Source organism: Gopherus flavomarginatus, chromosome 7, assembly GCF_025201925.1.
Source record: "Gopherus flavomarginatus isolate rGopFla2 chromosome 7, rGopFla2.mat.asm, whole genome shotgun sequence".
Taxonomy (NCBI): domain Eukaryota; kingdom Metazoa; phylum Chordata; order Testudines; family Testudinidae; genus Gopherus; species Gopherus flavomarginatus.
Genome location: NC_066623.1, coordinates 58,351,573 through 58,373,319, shown reverse-complemented (window position 1 = coordinate 58,373,319; position 21,747 = coordinate 58,351,573). Strand labels below are relative to the sequence as shown.

General features: G+C 42.6%; 2 protein-coding genes across 9 annotated transcripts in view; one reads left to right on the top strand and one right to left on the bottom strand.

The window, feature by feature from the left end:
- Positions 1–21,747, bottom strand: part of RALGPS2 (Ral GEF with PH domain and SH3 binding motif 2) — a 283,620-nt gene that overhangs the window by 81,280 nt on the left and 180,593 nt on the right. The window lies entirely within an intron of this gene.
- The window catches only part of ANGPTL1 (angiopoietin like 1), a 41,750-nt gene continuing 25,739 nt past the window's right edge, over positions 5,737–21,747 (top strand). Inside the window, exons 1-2 of one of the 2 annotated variants that reach the window (XM_050963277.1) lie at positions 5,737–5,808; positions 5,957–6,131. The gene's annotated coding sequence lies outside the window, so the exon portion shown is untranslated. Of the gene's footprint in view, positions 6,132–21,747 lie in introns of both variants that reach the window. The other variant, XM_050963276.1, reaches the window with a different exon arrangement.

Here is a 21,747-nt window from a genome sequence, read left to right as displayed (position 1 = left end):
AAGCATATTAACATTTCAGAATCTTCAAAGTAAGTAAGTATCAAACTATGTGCAACTATGCCAGGTCTCAGCTTCTGTAATCCCAACAATTAATCATCATTCCCTTGACAAGCCTATAGTGGTATTCAACACAGAAGGTTCAAAAACATGAACTTTGTTAAACATTTTCAATGTGATACAATCTAATAAGGTGTAAGTTTTTATCAGAGGACATTAACTAACCATTGGAACACTTTACCAAAGGTTGCGGTGATTCTTCATCACCAGCATTTATGAAACCAAGATTGGATGTTTTTCTAAAAGATATTATCTAGTTAAAACAGGAATTATTTGAAGGAAGTTCTATGCCTCTTGTATACAGTTATCCGACTAGACGATTAGCTTCTGGCCTTAGAATCTATTAATATTTAATTCCTCCAACGCAGCTGTGTTGAAACAGACCAACAGAAAAATCTCCCCTTCTATGCCAGCAAAACGAACAAAAACTTATCAAATTGCAGCAACGGGAAAGCGTTTGCTAGACAAAGAGTATATGCAAATTGAAATCTGATTAGGACACTTGGATTAACATCCTTTCCCCACAGGTGATGGAACTAGGGCTGATAGGGGTGGAGGTGGGGGTGGGGCTGCCACAACCCTGGGCTTGAAGTGGTTTCCATCATATACAGGTTTATAGTTTGCTTCAATGGCTCTCAGCACCCCCACTATACAAACTGTTCCAGGACCCCTGCCTCTCCCTAACACTTTGTAAAAGCTCTATAGGATCTTTAATGATTTTGAGTATTTAGTGTCTTAATTCCAAGTCTCATCTTTAAAGCTTCCATATTTTTCCTTCACCACTGGCAACTTCGTTATTCTCTGTCCCAAAGGCTCACAACTTTGGAGTTAAAGATAGCAGGATTTAACAGCAGCATTAGTGTGTGGAAAGGAGGAGGGGAAAAAAAGCAGTAAAAAGACATCAAAGTCCATGTATTCCTCTCCATTTCCACTTCCAAAGCCTTGTCCCAGTCCTGACCATTTATAGCTGCAACAAATGCAACACTATTCTCTCTCACCAACATGACACTTGCATCACATTTCCTTTAATCCCCTTGCATGTTGGAAGAGGGGGCCTCACTATCTACAAATAAGGAGAGTGAGGAATGGACTGTAAGGAGTGGAAAAAAGGCTACTGAATTTCATCTCCATCACAAGGCTTGCTGACTTATCAATGCAAACTGTCATGCTATGTGTGGGGATGGGTGAATTTCATTCTAATATATACATGCCCCAACATAGCCATACAATTTTTAAATTCATTTCACTAATAGCTTATTTGTTACACAAGAATTCAAAAGTGCTGAAAAGGTAGAACCTTGAGTTTTTCTCTATCAGGAATAGATGTAATATCAAACATCTGTCTAGGGTAAGGGCATGATGATTATGCATGGGTTTTATCCCCTTGACATTTTGCCATTTTTTATTTATGATTTAAGAGCTGGTTGCTATATAACATAACTATCCCTAATGCCTTTTCCCACTAAAAACCAGTAAGCAAAACTGTGCACAACTATGGGAAAAAAGAAAAAAAGTCTTTATTTCTGATAAGTTTGAAGACATTTCTCTCCAATTCCCTCATTTTGGATTCTGCAGTAGAAAACGCTTTTGTTTCAACTGCTCTTCTACCACACTGGTTGCATAGATCTCTTCTCTTGGTTGGAACTTTATGTCTTCTATTTACTACTTCTACATTGTCATAAACAGATAGTTAAGGGTTAATAGAACAGGAGTTTCATGTCTCTTTTGACTGTAAAGGGTTAACAAGTTCAGTGAGCCTGGCTGTCACCTGACCAGAGGACCAATCACGGGACAAGATACTTTCAAATCTTGAGGGAGGGAAAGTTTTTGTGTGTGCTGTTAGTTTTTGGTGGTGGTTCTCTCTGGGTTCTGAGAGTGACCAGATGTGCAATCAGGTTTCTCTCCAATCTCCCTGATACAGGTTATTATAGATTCAAAATAGTAAGTACTAGGTGATAAGGCGAGTTAGGTTTATGTTTGTTTTCTTTATTTGCAAATATGTATTTGGCTGGAAGGAGTTCAAATTTGTATTTTGCTGAAAGCATTTTAATTTGTACTTGTATACTTAGGCTGGGAGGGTATTCCCAGTGTCTATAGCTGAAAGACCCTGTACCTATTCCATTTTAAATTTACAAAGATAATTTTTATTATTTTTTCTTTCTTTAATTAAAAGCTTTTCTTGTTTAAGAACCTGATTGTTTTTTGTTTTTTTTTTGGTGTGAGACCCCAGGGGACGGGGTCTGGATTCACCAGGGAATTGGTGGGGAGAAAGGAGGGAAGGGGGAGAGAAAGGTTAATTTCTCTCTGTGTTAGGATTACTTTCTCTCTCAGGGAGAGTCTGGGAGGGGGATTGAGAAGGAGGGGGGGAAGGTGAATTTTCCTCTCTGTTTAAGATTCAAGGAGTTTGAATCACAGTGATCTTCCAGGGTAACCCATGGAGGGGAAGCCTGGGAGAGGCAACGGTGGGGGAAAGAGTTTACTTTCCTTGTGTTAAGATCCAGAGGGACTGGGTCTTGGGGGTCCCCGGGCAAGGTTTTGGGGGGACAAAGTGTACCAGGCACTGGAATTCCTAGGTGGTGGCAGCGCTACAGGTTCTAAGCTGGTAATTAAGCTTAGAGGAATTCATGCTGGTACCCCATCTTTTGGACGCTAAGGTTCAGAGTGGGGAATTATACCATGACATACATCTACTGCTGTTTCAGCATCTGGTAAGAGCTTCTCATGATCTGCACATTTCACTGTAGGGATGCACACACATACTTACACCCTCTCCCGCCAGGAGACATCCATATCATAAGAAAATGTGACTGCTTTGCCTACATTCTGCTCGCTAATCCGACTTTCATGTAACACTGTAAATTTCAGAGCAGCTTGCTGCTGCTACCACTTAAAAACAACCTGTTATAGAAATGATTTCTTTTCATCCCCCAAGATACAGTCTGAAGTGCAGGACAGGCAATATTCAGTCCTGTAACTGTTAAAAGGCCCAATATAACATTACCCTGCAGGGTGAGGAAAACTTCATAGCTTACCCTTGGAATGGGGAAAATCTCAGTTTTCTAATGAGACAAAGCACTTACTTCTAGCCCTGGAAGGCCTCAATATAGCCAACCTTAATTTCAATACTTTGTACAACCCATCCCCCTGCTATTTTAGGTAATACTTATGGGACTTCTAAAATTAGTTATGTTTTTCTTTTTTCTGAGACCTGTATAATTAGAGTCAGAGTAATCCAAAAATGTTTGGCTTTACAGGTGGAAGAACATTTAAAAACACACTTCGTTGGAGCAGTGATTGTGTTTGTACAGCTCCTAACACAGTGAAGCTCTTAGTCCTGAGTGGGGCCTCTGGGCATTGCTCCAATATTAATATACAAACACAGTCTGCATGCACACAGAAGCAAGTTAATAGTCTTCTGGCTGAAAGGTGACAAAAAGTTCATAGAAAGTTATTAAATAGAATCTGATATAGAGTTTAATTTTATTTTCATCTAATTTTTAATTCAGGATTTTTTATTCTGCTAATACTAGAATATTAATTTACTAAAATGATAAATTAATAATGATCAGTGATTATTATTTAATATTTATACTGTGGTGTTACCTAAAGGATGTAACCATGTTGGATCCCATTGTACTAGGCAGTAGTCCAGAGATAGTCAATAAAAGTCCCTGATCTGAACAGTGTACTATCTAAAATAGAAAGAAGGGTGAATAATGTTGTCATAAACAGATAGTTAAAGGTTAATAGAACAGGAGTACTTCATGTCTCTTTTGACTGTAAAGGGTTAACAAGTTCAGTGAGCCTGGCTGTCACCTGACCAGAGGACCAATCAGGGGGCAGGATACTTTCAAATCTTGATGGAGGGAAGATTTTGTGTGTGCTGTTAGTTTTTGGTTAATGTTCTCTCTGGGTTCTGAGAGTGACCAGACATGCAATCAGGTTTCTCTCCAATCTCCCTGATACAGGTTCTTATAGATTCAAAATTGTAAGTACTAGGTGATAAGGCGAGTTATGTTTATGTTTGTTTTCTTTATTTGCAAATGTGTATTTGGCTGGAAGGAGTTCAAATTTGTATTTTGCTGAAAGGGTTTTAATTTGTACTTGTATACTTAGGCTGGGAGGGTATTCCCAGTGTCTATAGCTGAAAGACCCTGTAACATATTCCATCTTAAATGTACAAAGATAGAAAAAACAGTAAAAATTTTCTTTAATTAAAAGCTTTTCTTGTTTAAGAACCTGATTGTTTTTTTATTCTGGTAAGACCCCAGGGGACTGGGTCTGAATCCACCAGGGAACTGGTGGGGAAAAAGGAGGGAAGGGGGAGAGAAAGGTTAATTTCTCTCTGTGTTAGGATTACTTTCTCTCTCAGGGAGAGTCTGGAAGGGGGAGAGAGAAGGAAGAGAGGAAGGTAAATTTTCCTCTCTGTTTTAAGATTCAAGGAGTTTGAATCACAGTGATCTTCCAGGGTAACCCAGGGAGGGGAAGCCTGGGAGAGGCAACGGTGAGAGAAAGGGTTTACTTTCCTTGTGTTAAGATCCAGAGGGACTGGGCCTTGGGGGTCCCCGGGCAAGGTTTTGGGGGGACCAGAGTGTTCCAGGCACTGGAATTCCTGGTTGGTGGCAGCGCTACAAGTACTAAGCTGGCAATTGAGCTTAGAGGAATTCATGCTAGTACCCCATCTTTTGGACGCTAAGGTTCAGAGTGGGGAATTATACCATGACAAATGTTTACTGGTTCAAACAACAGAGATTCATAAGGAAGAAAAGTGTAGTATTTGTTATAAATTTATGGATTAGTGAACAGATTATTTCTGGAAGGAGATATCTAAACAACTATTTCTTGCTTAAAGTTAAGTGACAGCCTTTTTATCTTTAGCACAATTAAGAGTACCTTTCTAGAGAGCTCCTCTGCAAAATACAAGATCCTTAGACCCATTTATCAAATCTAAAACAATTTTAAAAGAAAAAAATAAACCAAAACATTTATTTAATTAGTCATTTCTGACAAAATTGACAACTACACTAAACAAAATCCCAAACTGAATCAACTCCTGTACACAAACTGTCAAGTGACAGAATTAAAAGCGGACGATGGTATCCTTCATTTCTTAAAAGCACGTAATACATGTGGCTTCTGCTTCTTTTAATACTAATCAGATGGCATCAAATATTCTAATACCCAATCCAACACCAAACATAGCTCTAACATTTTCCACATGTATCAGATTCTTTGTGAGTGTAACAGCCAAAACTGTTTCTTATTAAGTGAACTTCAAGAATTGAATGTGACATTCTGTTCAACATTCTTCTAGACTATAAATGGTTCATTCTTCCTGTTGTACCCAGTCAGTCTGCCTCTTTTATTCCTGGGAACTCAAATTGAGTTCATTAGTCTGAAAGAATCTTTCTTCTAAATGAAGCCCAGTACTGTAACAACTTGAAAGGCATCTTTAGGCTGTGAAATAAAATATTAGTTTTGTAATTGCCTGCTGAACTCTTGCACAGACTGTTTCCATATAGTGCCCTCCCTCTAACCAACAAACAATCTTTCCTTGTCCATAGCTCTTCAGCCTTCGCCTGCCCTTTCATAAAGGCAATGACAGGAAACCCTAAGGAGTTTTGTTTGCTCTTCAGTGAGTTCATAGTGACATCAGAGGTGGGCTGAACGGCTAAGTCTAGTGCGTGTTTGTTTAAGAAAAGGAAAACTGTCCAAGCGTACTGCATATGGAATCTGGGTCAGCTGTAGCTGGTTAGTGCATTTCTGCATGTGATAGTAAGACACAGCAGCTTCAAACACACTACTATCCCTTTTTCTGGAATAGAATACACTGGAACTTCAGTTATGTTTCTTAGAGAGATTTAATTGGATTGATTTTTTTATTCTATTAAATCTGCAGGAAGACGACCAATTTCTTAATACAGTTTGGATCTAACAGAGCAAGAAAAAAAAAGTTTTCACTAGAACTACAGATTAACAATAACACTGGTAACACAAAGAAGAAAAAAAACAAGTTGACTTCTGGATTTTCAATCTACTGTAGAAGCAAAAAGCAGCAGCAAAATTTGTTTTTGGTAAGTTTTCTATTTTAGCTTAATTGCAAATCCATAGGTAAATTATTTGCAAGCAAGTCTGCATATGGATGTTGTATATATATGCACAATTCTGCATGAGATTGATACATTTATGTATAGAATACTATCCTAAGAGTTATTTGACAACTCTCAAACATTAAACTAATTTCTGTAGCATCTGATAATAATCATTAAAAAACTCTACGACACTGGAAAAGTTTAACATAGGGGAAAATCATGACAGCATGAACCAATTCATTTGAGTTGTTTTGAAATACTTTCTAGTCAAATTTTTATTCTACAGCATCTGTACATTTTATTTTATGTTAGCTTAATGACTTAGTGCACATATATAGTGATAGAAAACCAGCAGATAGCATAAAGGAAATTATTTAGTATATGCAGTTAGTATATCTTGAACATAATGGGTAACACCCTGGCCCCGAAGTTAATGGCAAAGTTCCCACTGACTTCAGTAGAGCCAGGATTTCACCCAACTTCAGAGTGTACTGGTAGCGAGCACTACTAGAGCTAGAAAATGGATATCCAAGTAAAACCACTTTAGAAGAAAACAGGCCAGCATAGTCAACAATTCAAACAGCTACTAATACGCATCAGTCCAAATAATATGTTTTATTAGGGGATTTTCTATCTAAGACTACTATTTGCATTTTCTCTATTAACAAACAATTATTCCAGTTGTACAAACAAACAAGAATGATATTAGTCATATATCAGTTTAAAATAACATTAAAACCTGTAAATTGACAGACAATCAAGCTGTTTGATCTCATGGCCAAATACTCATCTTTTCCTTTCCTTTAAAAGCTTTAACTATGTGTAATAAAGGATAGCTGTATGTACATTTGGCTACTAGTGTGTTCCCAATGCATCCACAAAACTAGAGGACTAAAATGTAAGAGAATGAAAGTTAATTACTGAATGACTGGTTAAAGTGCAAAGACCCTGAAATGTTTCATAAATAATATTGTGAATCCTAGTTTACAACTGCATTCATGCTAAACGGAGAAACACTTAAGGTTTTTAATATTTGAAAAATCAAAATGGTTAAACTTGAAATCTAGTTATTAGGACTGAAGAAAAAAGCAGAATTAAAAAATATCAACAGTTTAAACAAAGTTTACACCTTTCATCTCTCCCTATGCATTTTTCAAGATGGATAAATACAAAAATATATTAAACCATCTAGAACAATGGAAAAGATATAAAGTAACTATTTGTATTTACTAATCCTCAGGAATCACCTGCAGATTAAGAGACCCCAGAAAAAAAACTAAAGGGAAATTTAAGTGTGGCAAAAAAAGTTTTGGGGGAAAAATAACTATGGCATAAAACAAAAGTCTTAGACGTTCTTGACAACCTGTTCAAATTCTTTAAAAGGTAAATAACTACTTTTTCTAACCCTCCTCTGGCTCCCATTACAATATGCTATGGGGTGTAACCAAGAAAGCAGAATGTCATTGGAAAATCTACATTTTGTGTTTTTGAAAGTAGTCTTCACTACTGACACATTTAGTTACTTAAGGTCTTTGCTACACACATTTTAGAACAGTTCCTAAAATCTTTCAACAGCTGAGTCAATAATTCTGGAGGAATATAAAACTATATGTTTTTGGACCCTAAGCGCTAGTTTTTTGCTCTGAAGTGTTTATTTTAAATAATCAGTGGAATATCAGTATTTATAGTCAGAATATTTTGGACCTTTTGGAACATGTAGCTAGCTTCTGCCAAAAATTACATAACTATTACCAAGTTAATTCTGACAGCAATAACTGGTTTTAATTTGCTGTTCCTCAGATGTGCTGCTATTAATCTGGTCTGTGAGAGGTATATAGTGATTAATGAACCAAAACTTCTCAGAGCTTACCTACTGCCAAGTGCAAAATGTTTTCAATATCAGTTCTGCAGGGAATTTCTAAACATGCGCAATGCTCACCAGTTTAGTATTTCTGCTTGTTAAAAAGTTACATGTAGGTAATGTAGTTGCAAACAAAAGCCAAAACTTCTGGCTACCAGGAACACAGTGACTTTTGAATCTGAATAGCTTTAAAAAAGAAAAAAGAGGATTTCATTGATATTTTTGCTAAATTTTCATAATATATGGCATGATAATCTTTAAAATCCTCTTCTGCCGAGAGATTTTCTTTCAATTTTTAATTTTAAAAACAATTATCAAGTTTCCCTGCTGAAAAAAAAATATTTATTTTAACACACACCTGAAGATTTTAGCCTATCTTGAAAATAGCCTTCTCTTTGTCCTAAGGAGTATTTTGAGTAGAAATGCTAAACATAATTCTGTTGTGCCACTATAGTGATTTGACACACAAAATATAACATTGTATTTTTACTGGATTCTAGTGGACAGAGATTTACGTAATCCAGTTATACAGTCCAAAGTAGAGGCTCTTGCTGAACAACAGCTTGCCTACATGGAGAAACTTACTAGGAGAACAATACGAATATAATTATACCAGTATAACTGCCCGTGTAGACATGGTTATTCCAGGATAAGAGTGGTTTTTTTGGTTTAGTTTATATGTCATTTTGAAAGCAACATAAAATAAGCCCTCTCCCCCAAAGCCACTCTTATTCTGGAATAAGCATGTCCACATGGAGAATTATACCAGGATGGTTCTGTGAGTTATTTCCCCACATAGATATTTCCTAAAAGATTTTTCACTTCTTTTAACAAGGACAAAGCTGTTCAGATGTGTATAACAAGATGAAAAACTCATAATGTGGAAAAATAATTTGCTTTGTTATAAAGCTGTGCTTTTTCTTCTACTGTGTGTGTTCTTAAAGTATGTGCACGTGTGCACCTAAGAATAACTTCCTCTTATTATTTAGAATGTGTCTAGTATTTATGACTGTATCTTGTTTTAAATGTGAACTCTGGAGAAAGTAAAGAAACACTGATAATATGTTCTCCATTCAAACATAAAGTACAAAAGCCTGTCCTCAGATAAGCATGTTAAAATTCCATCAGTTTCAATAGCAGTAGCCTATGCATATCTGAGGGCAGAACCTGGTCCTAAAAAGTGAAATGAATTGGAATAATCAATCATCCCTACTATGGAAATAAAATCTTTTAGATCTTCAAATTCTATCCTGAGACACAAAATACAAGATGTAATTAAAATATACAACATAATTAGAAGGAAAAGAAAAAACAGGACTAATTTCATGCAATTGAAAGACCACTGTAAACCTTAAATCAACAAAACTTGGAAAATATGTAATCTGTTAGACAGATCACATTTAGCAAAATGACTTAAACCAATGTACATTACAGTTTCTTCCATGGTTTCAAAATTCTAGTATGCTCAGTATGAAAACCACATCAGCTCATATCAGAACAAACAGCTAGCTTTCTTTGTATACAATTCAAATATACCAATTATAAAATTATACTCTCCACACCTACCCCCATTCTGCATACTTCTGCTGGCACTGACGTATTTAAAAGACATACAGTATTTGTTTTGGTAACATGTCATAACCAGGGAGAAACCAATGCTACACTGCAAACTAAAAACTAGATTAGGTTTGGATTTTTTTTTTAAGTTGGTAATAAAGAACATTATTCCCAATTAAATAGCAGCTTTGTAATAAATAAACCAGAAGAGGAATTTTGAAACAAAAATAATTAAAGGTGAATTGAAATGCTTTGTCCTGTATTTCCTTTTAAAACTGAGTCTGAAAAATGTAATGGTACTCTAACTCAAGCTCTATTCACAGTACCTGAATTTTTCTGCTAAAAATGTTCAACTATATAACATACAGTGCAAGAGCTCTGTGTGGCTCGAAAGCTTGTCTCTCTCACCAACACAAGATGGTCCAGTAAAAGATATTATCTCACTCACAATATAATAGCTAATATTGAGACAAGTAACATTTTATTTGCTTGTCTCCAGACTCAGTAAGACACTACTGCATTAGTTTACATTCAGTATATTTTCTTCACAGTCGTAAGGGTACAGAACTTGAAAAAAGAAACAAAATAAATATGCTACAGACTGATAGGAACAGCAGAAAAGTGCCGGGTGAATATACCGCTGACTTCTAGCACTACCTGGCCCCTTGTTTGAGATCTTTAATCTCTAGCAGGATACACAAGCACAGCGAAATGTTACAAATGCATTTTAAATCAGCGGTGTTGCAAGCTCTTCCTCTTCACTTACTTGTCAAGACCTGAGTTCAAGCCCTTGGAGTTCTATATTTCCACTTAAAGTTGCAGGCATTTCTAGACCTGGATATGAAATACAGATCCTTGATCTGCTTAAAAAGTCTATTCTTTTCCTATAACAGTTAAAGACACCACATAAATTCTTCAATCTATGACTGACTTGTAAAAAATCCTTTCATTTTATATCTTATTTTTAAAATGAATGTGTCATTTTTAGGTCATACATTTTATCATCAATTTTGGATTTTTAAAGTTTTTAAAATACAAGTGTTTGAAAACATTTCAGTTTATCTTTAAATAAAACAAACAATCTGATCTATTTATTCAAGCAAGAGATGAAGGCTACTTAAGAACATAATGTAAGAATGCCCACATTGCAACAGACCAATGGTCCATCTAAGCCTAGTATCCTGCCTTCTGACAGGATAGCCACTGCCAGATGCTTCAGAGGGAATGAATAGCACAGGACAACTATTGAGTGATCCTAAACCTCTGACTGCCAGATGCTGGGACTAGATCACAGGGGATGAGACACCCCTTACATGGGTACTTATGGGTATTGAGTTGCTTGGTGGTGTTTAATGGTAGAACGTTCACCAAGCAGTGCCTGTTAGAACGAATGGGCATCCCCTCCTAACCTCCTTCTCACCATTTCCAAATGATCTGAGGGTGAAGCTATATAATGAGGCACTGCACCCACTACTGCCTCAGTTCCTTCCACCACTAAGCCAGCGGAACCACAATAGGACTCTGAGAAGAAGTATGAATATGCATAGTAAACTTGAAGAACTCAAGTTACAAATAACCTTCATTTCTCCAAGCAGCCCTACTTATGTGTAGTTTGACAAATAGTGCTGAAAGCTCAGGATGCAGGACCAGAGAAAAGACAGTTACTTTTTCCGTAACTGGTGTTCTTTGAGATGTGTTGCTCATGTTTATTCCACAGTAGGCATGCATGCTCGCCACGTGCACTGGTGTTGGAAGTTTTCCCCCTTGCAGTACCTGTCGGGGAGTGCCCCAGTGGTCCCTGGAGTGGCATCTCCATGGCGTGATATAAGGGGAGCTGTGCGCTCCCCCCACCCTCAGTTCCTTCTCGCCACACAACTCCGACAGAAGGGAAGGAGGTCAGGATGTGGAATAGACATGAGCAACACATCTCAAAGAACACCAGTTATGGAAAAGATAACTCTTTTCTTCTTCTAGTGATTGCTCATATGTATTCCACAGTAGGTGATTCCAAGCTATATCTGTTGGAGGTGGATAAGAGTTCATAAATTCTTGATATGGTTTGGGAGACTATCACATAATGTGAGGTGGAAGTGTGAACTGAAGACCATGTATCAGCCCTACAAATGTCCTGGATGGGGACATGGGCCAAAAAGGCGGCCAACGAGGCCTGCGCTCTAGTCGAGTGTGCCCTCACAATTGATGGCCGGGGATTCCCACTAGGTCATAACAGGTATGGATACATAATGTGATCCAGTTGGAGATCAGCTGACCGGAGATCAGCTGACCCTTCATGCGTTTGGACAAGGCAATGAACAGCTGCAAGGACTTTCAGAACAGTTTTGTCCGCTCCAGGTAGAAAGCCAGAGCCCATCACACATCCAGCGTGTGGAGGTGGCACTCCTCTCTGGATGCATAGAGCTTGAGGCAGAGGACCGATAGGAAAATATTCTGACCCATGTGGTAGGCGGAGACCACTTCCAGGAGGAATGAAGGATGTGGGCAGAGCTGGACTTTATCCTTATGGAACACCATGTACAGGGGGCTCGCAGGACAGGGGCCTGAGTTCTGAGACCTGTCTAGCTGACATGATTGCCATCAGGAAAGCTAGCTTCCACAAGAGGTTCGACCAGGAGCATGTAGCTAGCGGCTCAAACAGAGGGCCCATGAGGAGGGCCAGTGGCACCAGGTTCAGGTCCCATTGTAGGACTGGGGGCCTGACGTATTGGAAGGGACGATCCAATCCCTAAAGGAATCGGCCAGTCATAGCATGGGAGAATACCGTGTGGCCCTGCACCAGTGGGTGGAAGGCTGATATGGCCACCAAGTGTACCTTGACGGACAAGGGCACCAGGCCCTGGGCCCTAAGGTGAAGGAAGTAGTCCAAAATGAGCTGGATCAGGGCAGCCACAGGGGAAGATGCCCCACTCATCCGCCCATCAGGAGAACCGAGACCACTTTGCCAAGTAGGCTTATCGCGTGGAGGGTTGCTTGCTTTCCAAAAGGACGCACTGAACCCCCTCTGAGCATGTCCTCTCCTCCCGGCCTTACCATTGAGTAGCCACGTCGTGAGGTGGAGTGCTGCTAGGTTGGAGTGGAGGCAGCGGCGCTGGTTCTGGGAGAGCAGGTCTGGGCGGGATGGCAACGGCAGGGCAACCGCCAGGCCCATGAGGGTCCCATACCAATGCTGTCTGGGCCATGCTGGGGCAATCAGTAGGACCTGGGCCTTGTCCATCTTTATCTTTTCAGGACCTTGCCTATCAGTGGGAATGGGAGGAAGGCATAGAGAAACTGGGCTGATCAGGACAGCTGGAAGGCATTAGAGATAACACTCCATCACAGCCCCCACCCAGAGCAGAATTGGGGACAGCAATGGTTCTGCCAAGTCGCAAACAGGTCGACCTGGGGAGTTCCCCACCCATGGAAAAGTCTATACACCATCTCTGGGTGAAGAGACCACTCATGTTGAGAGGAGAAGTCCCTAAATCAAGCGATCCACCCACAAGTTCCAGGAGCCCGGTAGGTGGTAGGCCTGTAGGCAAATGTCATGGCTATACAGAAGTCCCATAGCCTGAGGGCTTCCTGGCCGAGGATCGGGCCCCGCCTTGCCTATTGATGTAAAACATCGAGGCCATGTTGTCTGTGAAAACCCTGACCACCCGGCCCTCCACACGCAACCAGAAGGCCATGCTCGCCAGCCACACCACCCTGAGTTCCTTGACATGTATGTGGAGGGCCAGGTCCTGCGCAGACCACAGATCTTGGATATGAACATCCCCCACATGGGCTCCCCACCCCGGGTCTGATTTATCAGACATCAGTTCCATCGACAGTGGCCTGCCTGTGAACGGGACCCCCTGGAGCAGGTTTCCCGGAGAGGAACACCATTGTAGGGAGGCAATCACCGGTTCGCCACAGTGAGGACTTTGTCCATCCTAACTTTGGCCTGGGAGAATGCCGAGGCCAACCAGAGCTGGAGGGGCCTCATCCTGAGTCTGGCATGGTGGACCACATACGTGCACGCCGACATGTGACCCAAGAGCTGGAGGCACGCTCTGGCTGTCGTCACTGGAAACCTCGTGACTGTGTCGATGAGCCCTTTCAGGGTCTCAAACCTGTCCTGAGGGAGGGAGGCTCTGGCTGACCTGGCATCAGGACCGCCCCAATAAACTATTTGTTGTACAGGGACTAGTGTGGACTTGGTGTCGTTTGCCAACAGGCCCAAAGTGGCTCACATGGACAGAAGTAGCGCCACATGATCCCACGCCTGCGACCAGGAGCTGCCCTTGACCAGCCAGTCATCCAGACAGGGGAAGATCTGGACCCCCCAGTGCCTGAGGTAGGCCGCTACCACCGACATACACTTTGTAAATATCCTGGGGGCAGTGGACAGGCCAAATAGGAGGACCGTAAATTGGTAGTGCTCCTGCCCAACCGTGAAACAGAGGAAGCATCTATGCCCCTCAAATATACGGATGTGGAAGTATGTGTCCTGCAGATCGAGGGTGGCGTACCAGTCCCCAGATCCAGGGAAGGAATGATGGAGGCCAGGGAGACCATGTGGAACTTGAGCTTCACCATGTACTGGTTCAGGCCTTGCAGGCCTTCGGGATAAGGAAATAGCGGGAGTAGTACACCTTGTGTTTGAACTCCACTGGCACCACTTCCACCACTCCTAGGCCAAGGAGCCACCTACCTCCTACTCAAGCAGAGCCTCATTAGAGGAGTCCCCCAGTAGGGACGGGGGTAGGGGGTGCTTGGGCAGGGTGGAGGTAAACTGTAAAACCCTGGGAGATGGTGTTGAGAACTCATCGGTCCAAGGTCAGCCACGACCACTCCTGGAGGAAAGCACCAACCGGTTGGAGAAGGGAAGCTTTACTGTGGGTGGATCCCCGATGAGAACTGGCAGGGCACCCCTGGGCATCCCATCAAAACTGCTGTTTCCCTGCCTGTTTGCCCCCTTGGAGGACCCAGGCAGGGGGGCAGGCCAAGACTGCCTCTGTAGGCGTGTCTTATAGTCCCATGACTTTTTATAAGTGAGCTCGTATTTAGAGTGGGTGGTCTGGGCAGGAGCCTGCTGTGGCTTAAACTTAGGCTTAGCCGGAGCCAGAACGCAGAGGCCCAGAGTCTGAAGTGTTGTGAGGGAGTCTTTCAGGCCATGCAGTTTTATATCTGTTTGGTCCACAAACAGAGCTTTGCCGTCAAATGGGAGGTCCTGCAAGGTCTGTGCCTCACTGGACAGCACAGAGAGCAAGAGCCACAACACCCTTCTCACGGACACTGTGGAGGCCGTGGACCGTGCGGCCTTCTCCATTGCATTGGACACTGCCTGCATGGTTGCCCTGGCGGCTGCTGTACCCTCCGCCACCAGCTCTTTGCCCAAGTCCTCGATCTTGGGCAAAGAGCCCCACAGGTTGAACTCATACCGGCCCAGGAGAGCCTGATGGTCTGTCACCTGTAACTGGAAGCCTGAGAATGAATAAATTTTCCCTCCAAATGAGTCCAGCCACCTTGAATCTTTGTTTTTTGGAGCAGGGGCTGATTGGCCCTGCTGCTCTCTATGGTTGAATGACTCGACCACCACGCAGTTAGGAGCAGAGTGGATGTATAGGTATTCATGCCCCTTGGTGGGCACAAAATATTTGCGTTCCACTCTCTTAGAGATGGGGGCCAATGAGGCTGGTGTTTGCTACAGGGCATTTGAAATTTTCGCCACCCCTTCGTGGAGAGGCAAGGTCACCCTGCCCGGTACTGAGGGGGTCACTACATTAAACAAGGAGTCCGAGGGCTCCTCCACCTCCTCTGCCTGGAGGAGGTGGCTTGATGCCACCCTTTTTAATAGTTCTTGGTGGGCCTTCAGAGTCCTCCTGCAGGACGGAGGGAGCAGGGGCCGTAATCGCCTCATCGTGGGAGGGCGAGGAGGCCAGCACCGTACTTTGCATGTCCACCAGCACTGGAGGGTCCACCACCTGGTCGGTCTCCAGGCACGGTGTCAAGGATGTACGTCCCACCGACTCCTTCCTTGGAGGCTAGGAGAGAGAGGCCAATGGCCCTTCTGAGGCTCCGGATACCAAGCAAACCCCCACCAGGGGCTGCGTCGGGGGCCACAGTGCTCATCGATACCGTTGGCCTGGCCACGGGGCTCAGTGCCACTGCACCTACTGTGGCACCAGGGGAGTGGGTTATTTAGCCTGGCTAGTCTGGCCCATCAATGGATGGCTACAAAGGAAGGCCGGGCTGACCTACAACCGTAAACTGTCCCTGGACTGAGAGGAGCAGTGCTGACCCCGAGACCGCGACCTTGACGTGGAGGACTGATACAGTTTGTAACAGCTGCTTGGCAATCAGCTCCGACGGATGGATCCGAGATGGTGACTCACTGGCGATCTACTCCTGGGACTGTGGGAGCAGTGCTGTGGCAGGATCCAGGAGCGAGACAATGAACGGGAATGGCGTTAACATTTGTGTTGCGACTGGCTATGATAGCCCCTCCAAGATGAGGACCTTCAGCGGCATCTGCCTCGGTCCCATTAACATTCACTCCTCAAGGCGGAGCAGTGCCTGGAGTCTCGGTTGGATGGAACCCAGCCAGACAACCAGGGGGGCGTCAATGGCGACCTATGTGGACTACGCACGGAACAGTCACTGAGCGGCAAATGGCGAAGGGAACGTTCCCTCGACTGAGGGTGACTGCAGAGATCCCAGCGACAGCTTGCCTCTGGAGCGTGGGGCCAACATTGGCGACACCCCTGGTACTGGCATGGACATGATGTCCCGGGCCGCCTGCAGGGCCTCCGGATATCCGGGGAAGCCTGCTCCGACTGGACCGGGCTATTCAGCTCAACTTGAGACGGAGGCCTAGAGGCTGATGGGGATCAAGGACTGCCTAATACGGGTCTAGTCTTTGTCCCAGATTTACTCCGATGCCGCGGCAGAGAAGGCCTCTTCTTAGCCTTCTTGGCGTGCCCCACGGACAAGGAGTGGTGCCGACTAGTAGATGGTGTCGGGGGGTCGCTGGGCACCGACATCATGGTATCTGGTGGTGACTCGGAGTGGCGTGTCGGAGTTGGGGTCAATGCCAACTCAATGAAGATAGTCTGGAGCCTAATGTCTCTCTCTCTCTCTCGGTCCAAGGCTTAAACGACTTGCAAATCTTACAACGATTGCTGAGTTTCACCCAAACAGCGTAAACAGTCTGCGTGCAGATTACTCACTGGCATCGGGCACCTACAAGTGTCACACCACTTAAAACCTGGGCCGCGGGGCATGCCCCAGCCCGGGTACGCTAGCTAAATTAAACTAGAACTAATCGGGTACTAACTACAGGTCACATACATTGAACAAACGAGTTCTGGGGACAAGCTACAGCAAAGCTGGAGCAAAGCATTTCCGAAGCACCTTCACTGGCGGCAAGAAGAAACTGAGGGTGGGGAGAGCATGCAGCGCCCCTTATACCGCATCATGGAGGAACCACTCCAGGGGTTGCTAGGGGCGCTCCCATACGAGTACTGCTAGGGGAAAAACTTCCAACATCGGTGCACGTGGCGAGCACGCACACCTACTGTGGAATACACATGAGCAATCACTTGAAGAACTAATTAAATAATAACCGAGGCAATGCTCTGCCAAATTTGGCATCACCCTTCAAAGCTACACTGAGAACATGTATGTATGTACTCACTTCCAAGTAGAAAGCTTGCAAATTTCTCCAATAGCAACATGTTTAACACAAACAAGAAATGCTTGTACAGCTCTAGTAGACTGAGGCCCTACAACAATAGGCACAGGAATTTCTGCTAACTTGTAACATTCAATGATGTATGGTTTAAACCATCTGGAAATAGTCTGATCAGAGTGACTCTCATGATTCTTGACAGAAGAAACAAACCCAATGTAGATGATTTCCTAAAACTCTTAGTTCTATTTAAATAATACGCAAGAACCCTTCTAGAATCTGAAGCAGATAACACAGATTTCCCTTTATTAGGGCATGGATTTGGGAAAAATACTGGTAAATTTAGTTTTTTGATTAATATGAAATCATTTTGGGTAAAAATGTGGGATCAGGTCTAAGAACCACTTTAACTTTATGAAAAATTGTAAATGGCTGATCAACCATTAGGATATGCAATCTGCTCACCCTTCTGGATGATGAATAATGAATATTGTTTTATACATAAAAGAATGAACACTCTGCTAAGTGTTCAAAAGGGAATTTCATGTTAGATAACTCCTTCATAAACTTTTTACTTATACTATGCACAAAAGGCAAGCTACCATCATCAACAAAAATATGGTTAAGTTGAGACAGCTGCCAGGTGAACTTTTAAAGAACAACTGGATAACTCTTCAGATTTTAAGTCCATTAAATACTCCAAAATACAGGGAATAAAGCTGGACTAGAGAATCATATTTTCCTGCATCCAAGCAACAAATCCAGATTGTTTAAAAGGAAACACTGTCTAGCAGACACTTTTCTAGAAGTGAGCACTACATTCTGCACTAATGAAGAACAGGACTTTTCAAGATTAATCAGAGTCCGATAGCCAAATTAAGAGGCTGAGGATCTAGATAACAGAATTGGCCTTGTTGCTGGAACAAGAGATCTGGAGACAGAGGGAGATGCATGCAAACCCTGTTTGACAGCTGAAGCAAATCAATGCTGGCTTAGTCAAGCTAGACCAATCAGTATAATTCATGCTGCTCTGACCCGACAAATCTCCTGTGCTGCTTTCTGAATTAATGGAAAGGGGCAGGGGAAAGTATACAGAAGACCCCATTCCCTAATGCAGAAAGACAACATACGAGGTGGAATGACTGTCCCTTCCTGCCTTTAAACAGAAGAGAGAACAATTTTGGCTGAACCTTGTAGCAAACTGGTCTATGTAGGGGCAACCCCAGCTGGAGAAAATGTCTTGCACTATTTTGGACCTTCAGGGACCACTTGTGCATCTGAGAACTGTTCCTGCTGAGACTATCTACCAGCACACTGCCCTACCTTGCTAAATACAGGGCCACCAGACAGACCAGTCCCATAATTTGACTGCTTTGACATATAATTGGAAGGCATAAGCACCTCTTTGTTTGTTAGATGTAGCACATCACAGCTGCATTGTCCATCATCATACCTGAACAACTTTCCCTTCTATATGAGGAAGGAAATATTTGAGAGCCAAATGAAGGGTTGTTCACTCCAGCACATTTATAAGCAAGCTGGTTTTCTGAAATGTCCAGTATACATGAATTGTAAGAAGACCTAAATGTGCTCCCCATCTGTTGTTTAAAGATCTGAAGATATGGTGACTACTGGTGAAGGGAGATTGAACAGATCTCTGAGAATTTGATCTGTCCATCCACCTCCTCAACAAATTTAGAACATCTTGAGGCATGGTGACAAAATCTGAAGTCTGTCTAGATTGTGTTTCTAGGCTTGAGATATCCAGTGCTGCATCAAACTCATTCTGGGGTCAGCAAACAGAATTACATAAATGGTATTAGCCATGCCATCCAACCAATGAGACCCAGGCAGATCACTTCCTGGGTTTGACAAGTTCATGTTTCCAAAACAGACTGCACTATTTTCAGAAAACTGTCCTCTGGGAGCAAAGCTTTCCCTACTACCAAGTCCAACACAGAACCTATTAAACGAATTCTCTGGGTTGGACAGAGATTCAATTTTTTGACATTCAGAAGCAGACCCAGATCCAAAAGGAGGGAGGTTATAACCCTGATGTAAAGAAACAGACCCTTGCATGCAGCAGCCTTCAGCAACCAATCATCCAAATATGAGTAAACAAAAATACTATATTTCCTCAGATGTGCTGCTACCAGAGTAAGGCACTCAGTAAAGATTCTTTGCACAGTGGACAGCACAAAGGGAAGGACTTATTGGAAATACCACTGTGCTACTATAAAATGAAGATATTTTTGATGACTGTTGGACAGAAATCTGAAAATATGCATCCTTTAAATTGAGAGTTGAGAACCAATTCATAATTGCAAGTGTGAGGGTATAATGGAGGCTGAGTTAACATAAGAAATCAAATATTCTAAATGTATCTGTTCAATTTTCTTAAATCTAAAATTGGATGAAACACCCCCCTTTCTTCTCTAATGGGAAGCACCTTGCATAAAACCCCTGACTCTACAGATGTTTGGGTATCTTCTTGATAGTTCGCATCAGGAGCAACTTTTGTACTTCCAAAAGTAAAATAGCCTTGTGAGAAGGTTCCCTGAAAAGGGTAGGAGAAGGGAAATTGAAAGGGGGTAATTTTTCTGAACTGAATGACACAGCCCTTCTCTATAATTTCTAGGACCCACTTGTCCTATGTAATAAGTCTCCATTTGTTGATGAATTGGGATAGCCTGTCTCCAAATAAAGGAAAGGATAGATGCTTGCTGATTGGTCCATGACTCTCAATCCTAACATCAAAACCAATGCCTGGCATTCAATTAAGACAAAGAGGAGGGAGAAAGTTGTTTCATCTTACGTCTGGATCTTCAGACCTCTTTTTTTATGCTGATGAAGATGTAGCTTGCTGATAGTACTGCTGACAGCTGTGACTTGAGGAGAATGAAGGTAAAACTGTCTGAGAGCAGAAAGAAGGCATAGAAGGACTCCTAACATAGGGTTAAAGACCCAGTGACTGTGCAGTGGATCTAGTTTCCTTCAATTTTTCCAATAGTTCAGTTGCTTTGTTCCGGAAAAGACCATTGCCTTCAAAGGGGAGATGTTCCACTTTAATTCTTGTGTTCACAGCAAGGGAAGAAGAATGCAGCCAAGCATGTTCCTCAAGGTAACTGTGGACGCTAATGCTTTGGCGGAAAAGTCCAAAGCATCAAACAAAGCCCTTAGACCATACTTTGTCACATTGTCCTGCTGTGAAAATAGCATTCATGTGCCTTCTTTTATCATCTTGGACAAACACAGCCATCTTTTCTCATGGACAGAACTGATAATAGGTTATCACCGTCTGATAACTAGCCATCCTAATACTGAGAGAAGAGACAGGAAAAAAAAATCTCCCCCAAGTGCATCAATCTTCTTTCTCTCTGTGTCAGCGGAGTGGAGTGGCCTTGGCTGGACCTAAGCCTCTTAACTGGCAGCAATCACCACCAACAACTTAGACACAGGATATGTATGGAATTAAGAAAACCCCATCATGGGGTAGCTGATCCTCTTTCCAGAAAAGTGAACAAAGTGTATGGCAAAAAGCAATAGTTGTTCAAACAGTCTTAGCAGGCTGTGAAGGACCAACCAGAATTGGTATGGCAGCATATTTCTTGAGGTAGCCCAAAGAATGTTGAATACCATATGGGAGGTTTCCTGCACAGACACCAAAAGCAGGCTTAATGTGGATGCCATCTGATCCATCAGCTCACAGAACTGTAAAATGTGTTCAGAAGGGGAAGAAGCAGAAGCCACACCCACATGTTCATCTGGTGATAAATTGGGGTCAAAGTCAGTATCCATTTGTTCTGGTTCAAAAAGAGGAGCTCTCTCCTCATCTTCCTCTTCAGATAGTGTATCAGGCACAACTTTCTGAGCTGAAGACAGTCCCAGTGCAATCGGATCCAGAGATTTCTGAGCTATTGGATCCTTATCAGATGAAACTTTGTCTCCCAATCCATAAGAAGAATGATTAAAAAATTCCTTCGGTGGAACACAATAGGGCTGTGGAGTCCAGGACTGCCAGTCTTTACAACAGGAAACATACCTTTAGGAGGGGCAACAAAGGAGTTGGGGAACCCTGGCTGAGTAAACATGAATTGAGATGATCAGATCTCTTAATTCTTCTTCTAAATAAGGATTCAATCTTGGATCCACTGTGGACTGCACCAGCTACAGCATCAGACCTGGAACGCGAAGAGAAATAAACGGTGAGAAAAAGATCTTCATTGATGACTCTGTAGGAGTCTCAGGACAAGGGGGCATAGATTCAGAGGAAAAACTAAATCTCCGCTGCTCTTCTCTTCATGAGAAATGGATACCGATCGCAGAGCAGGTGAAGCATGTCTCTTCCTTATCAACTGGCCCTCAGTCAGATCAGAGAAATATTCAGACATGGAATGGTGCATATCAGCCACCACAGTAAAAGACCTCTTTGGATCAGAGGATGGTCCCTGAACAGGAGTGGAGGACAGAGCCAATCCCATAAACCTGGAGTGTACCAGATCTGGAGA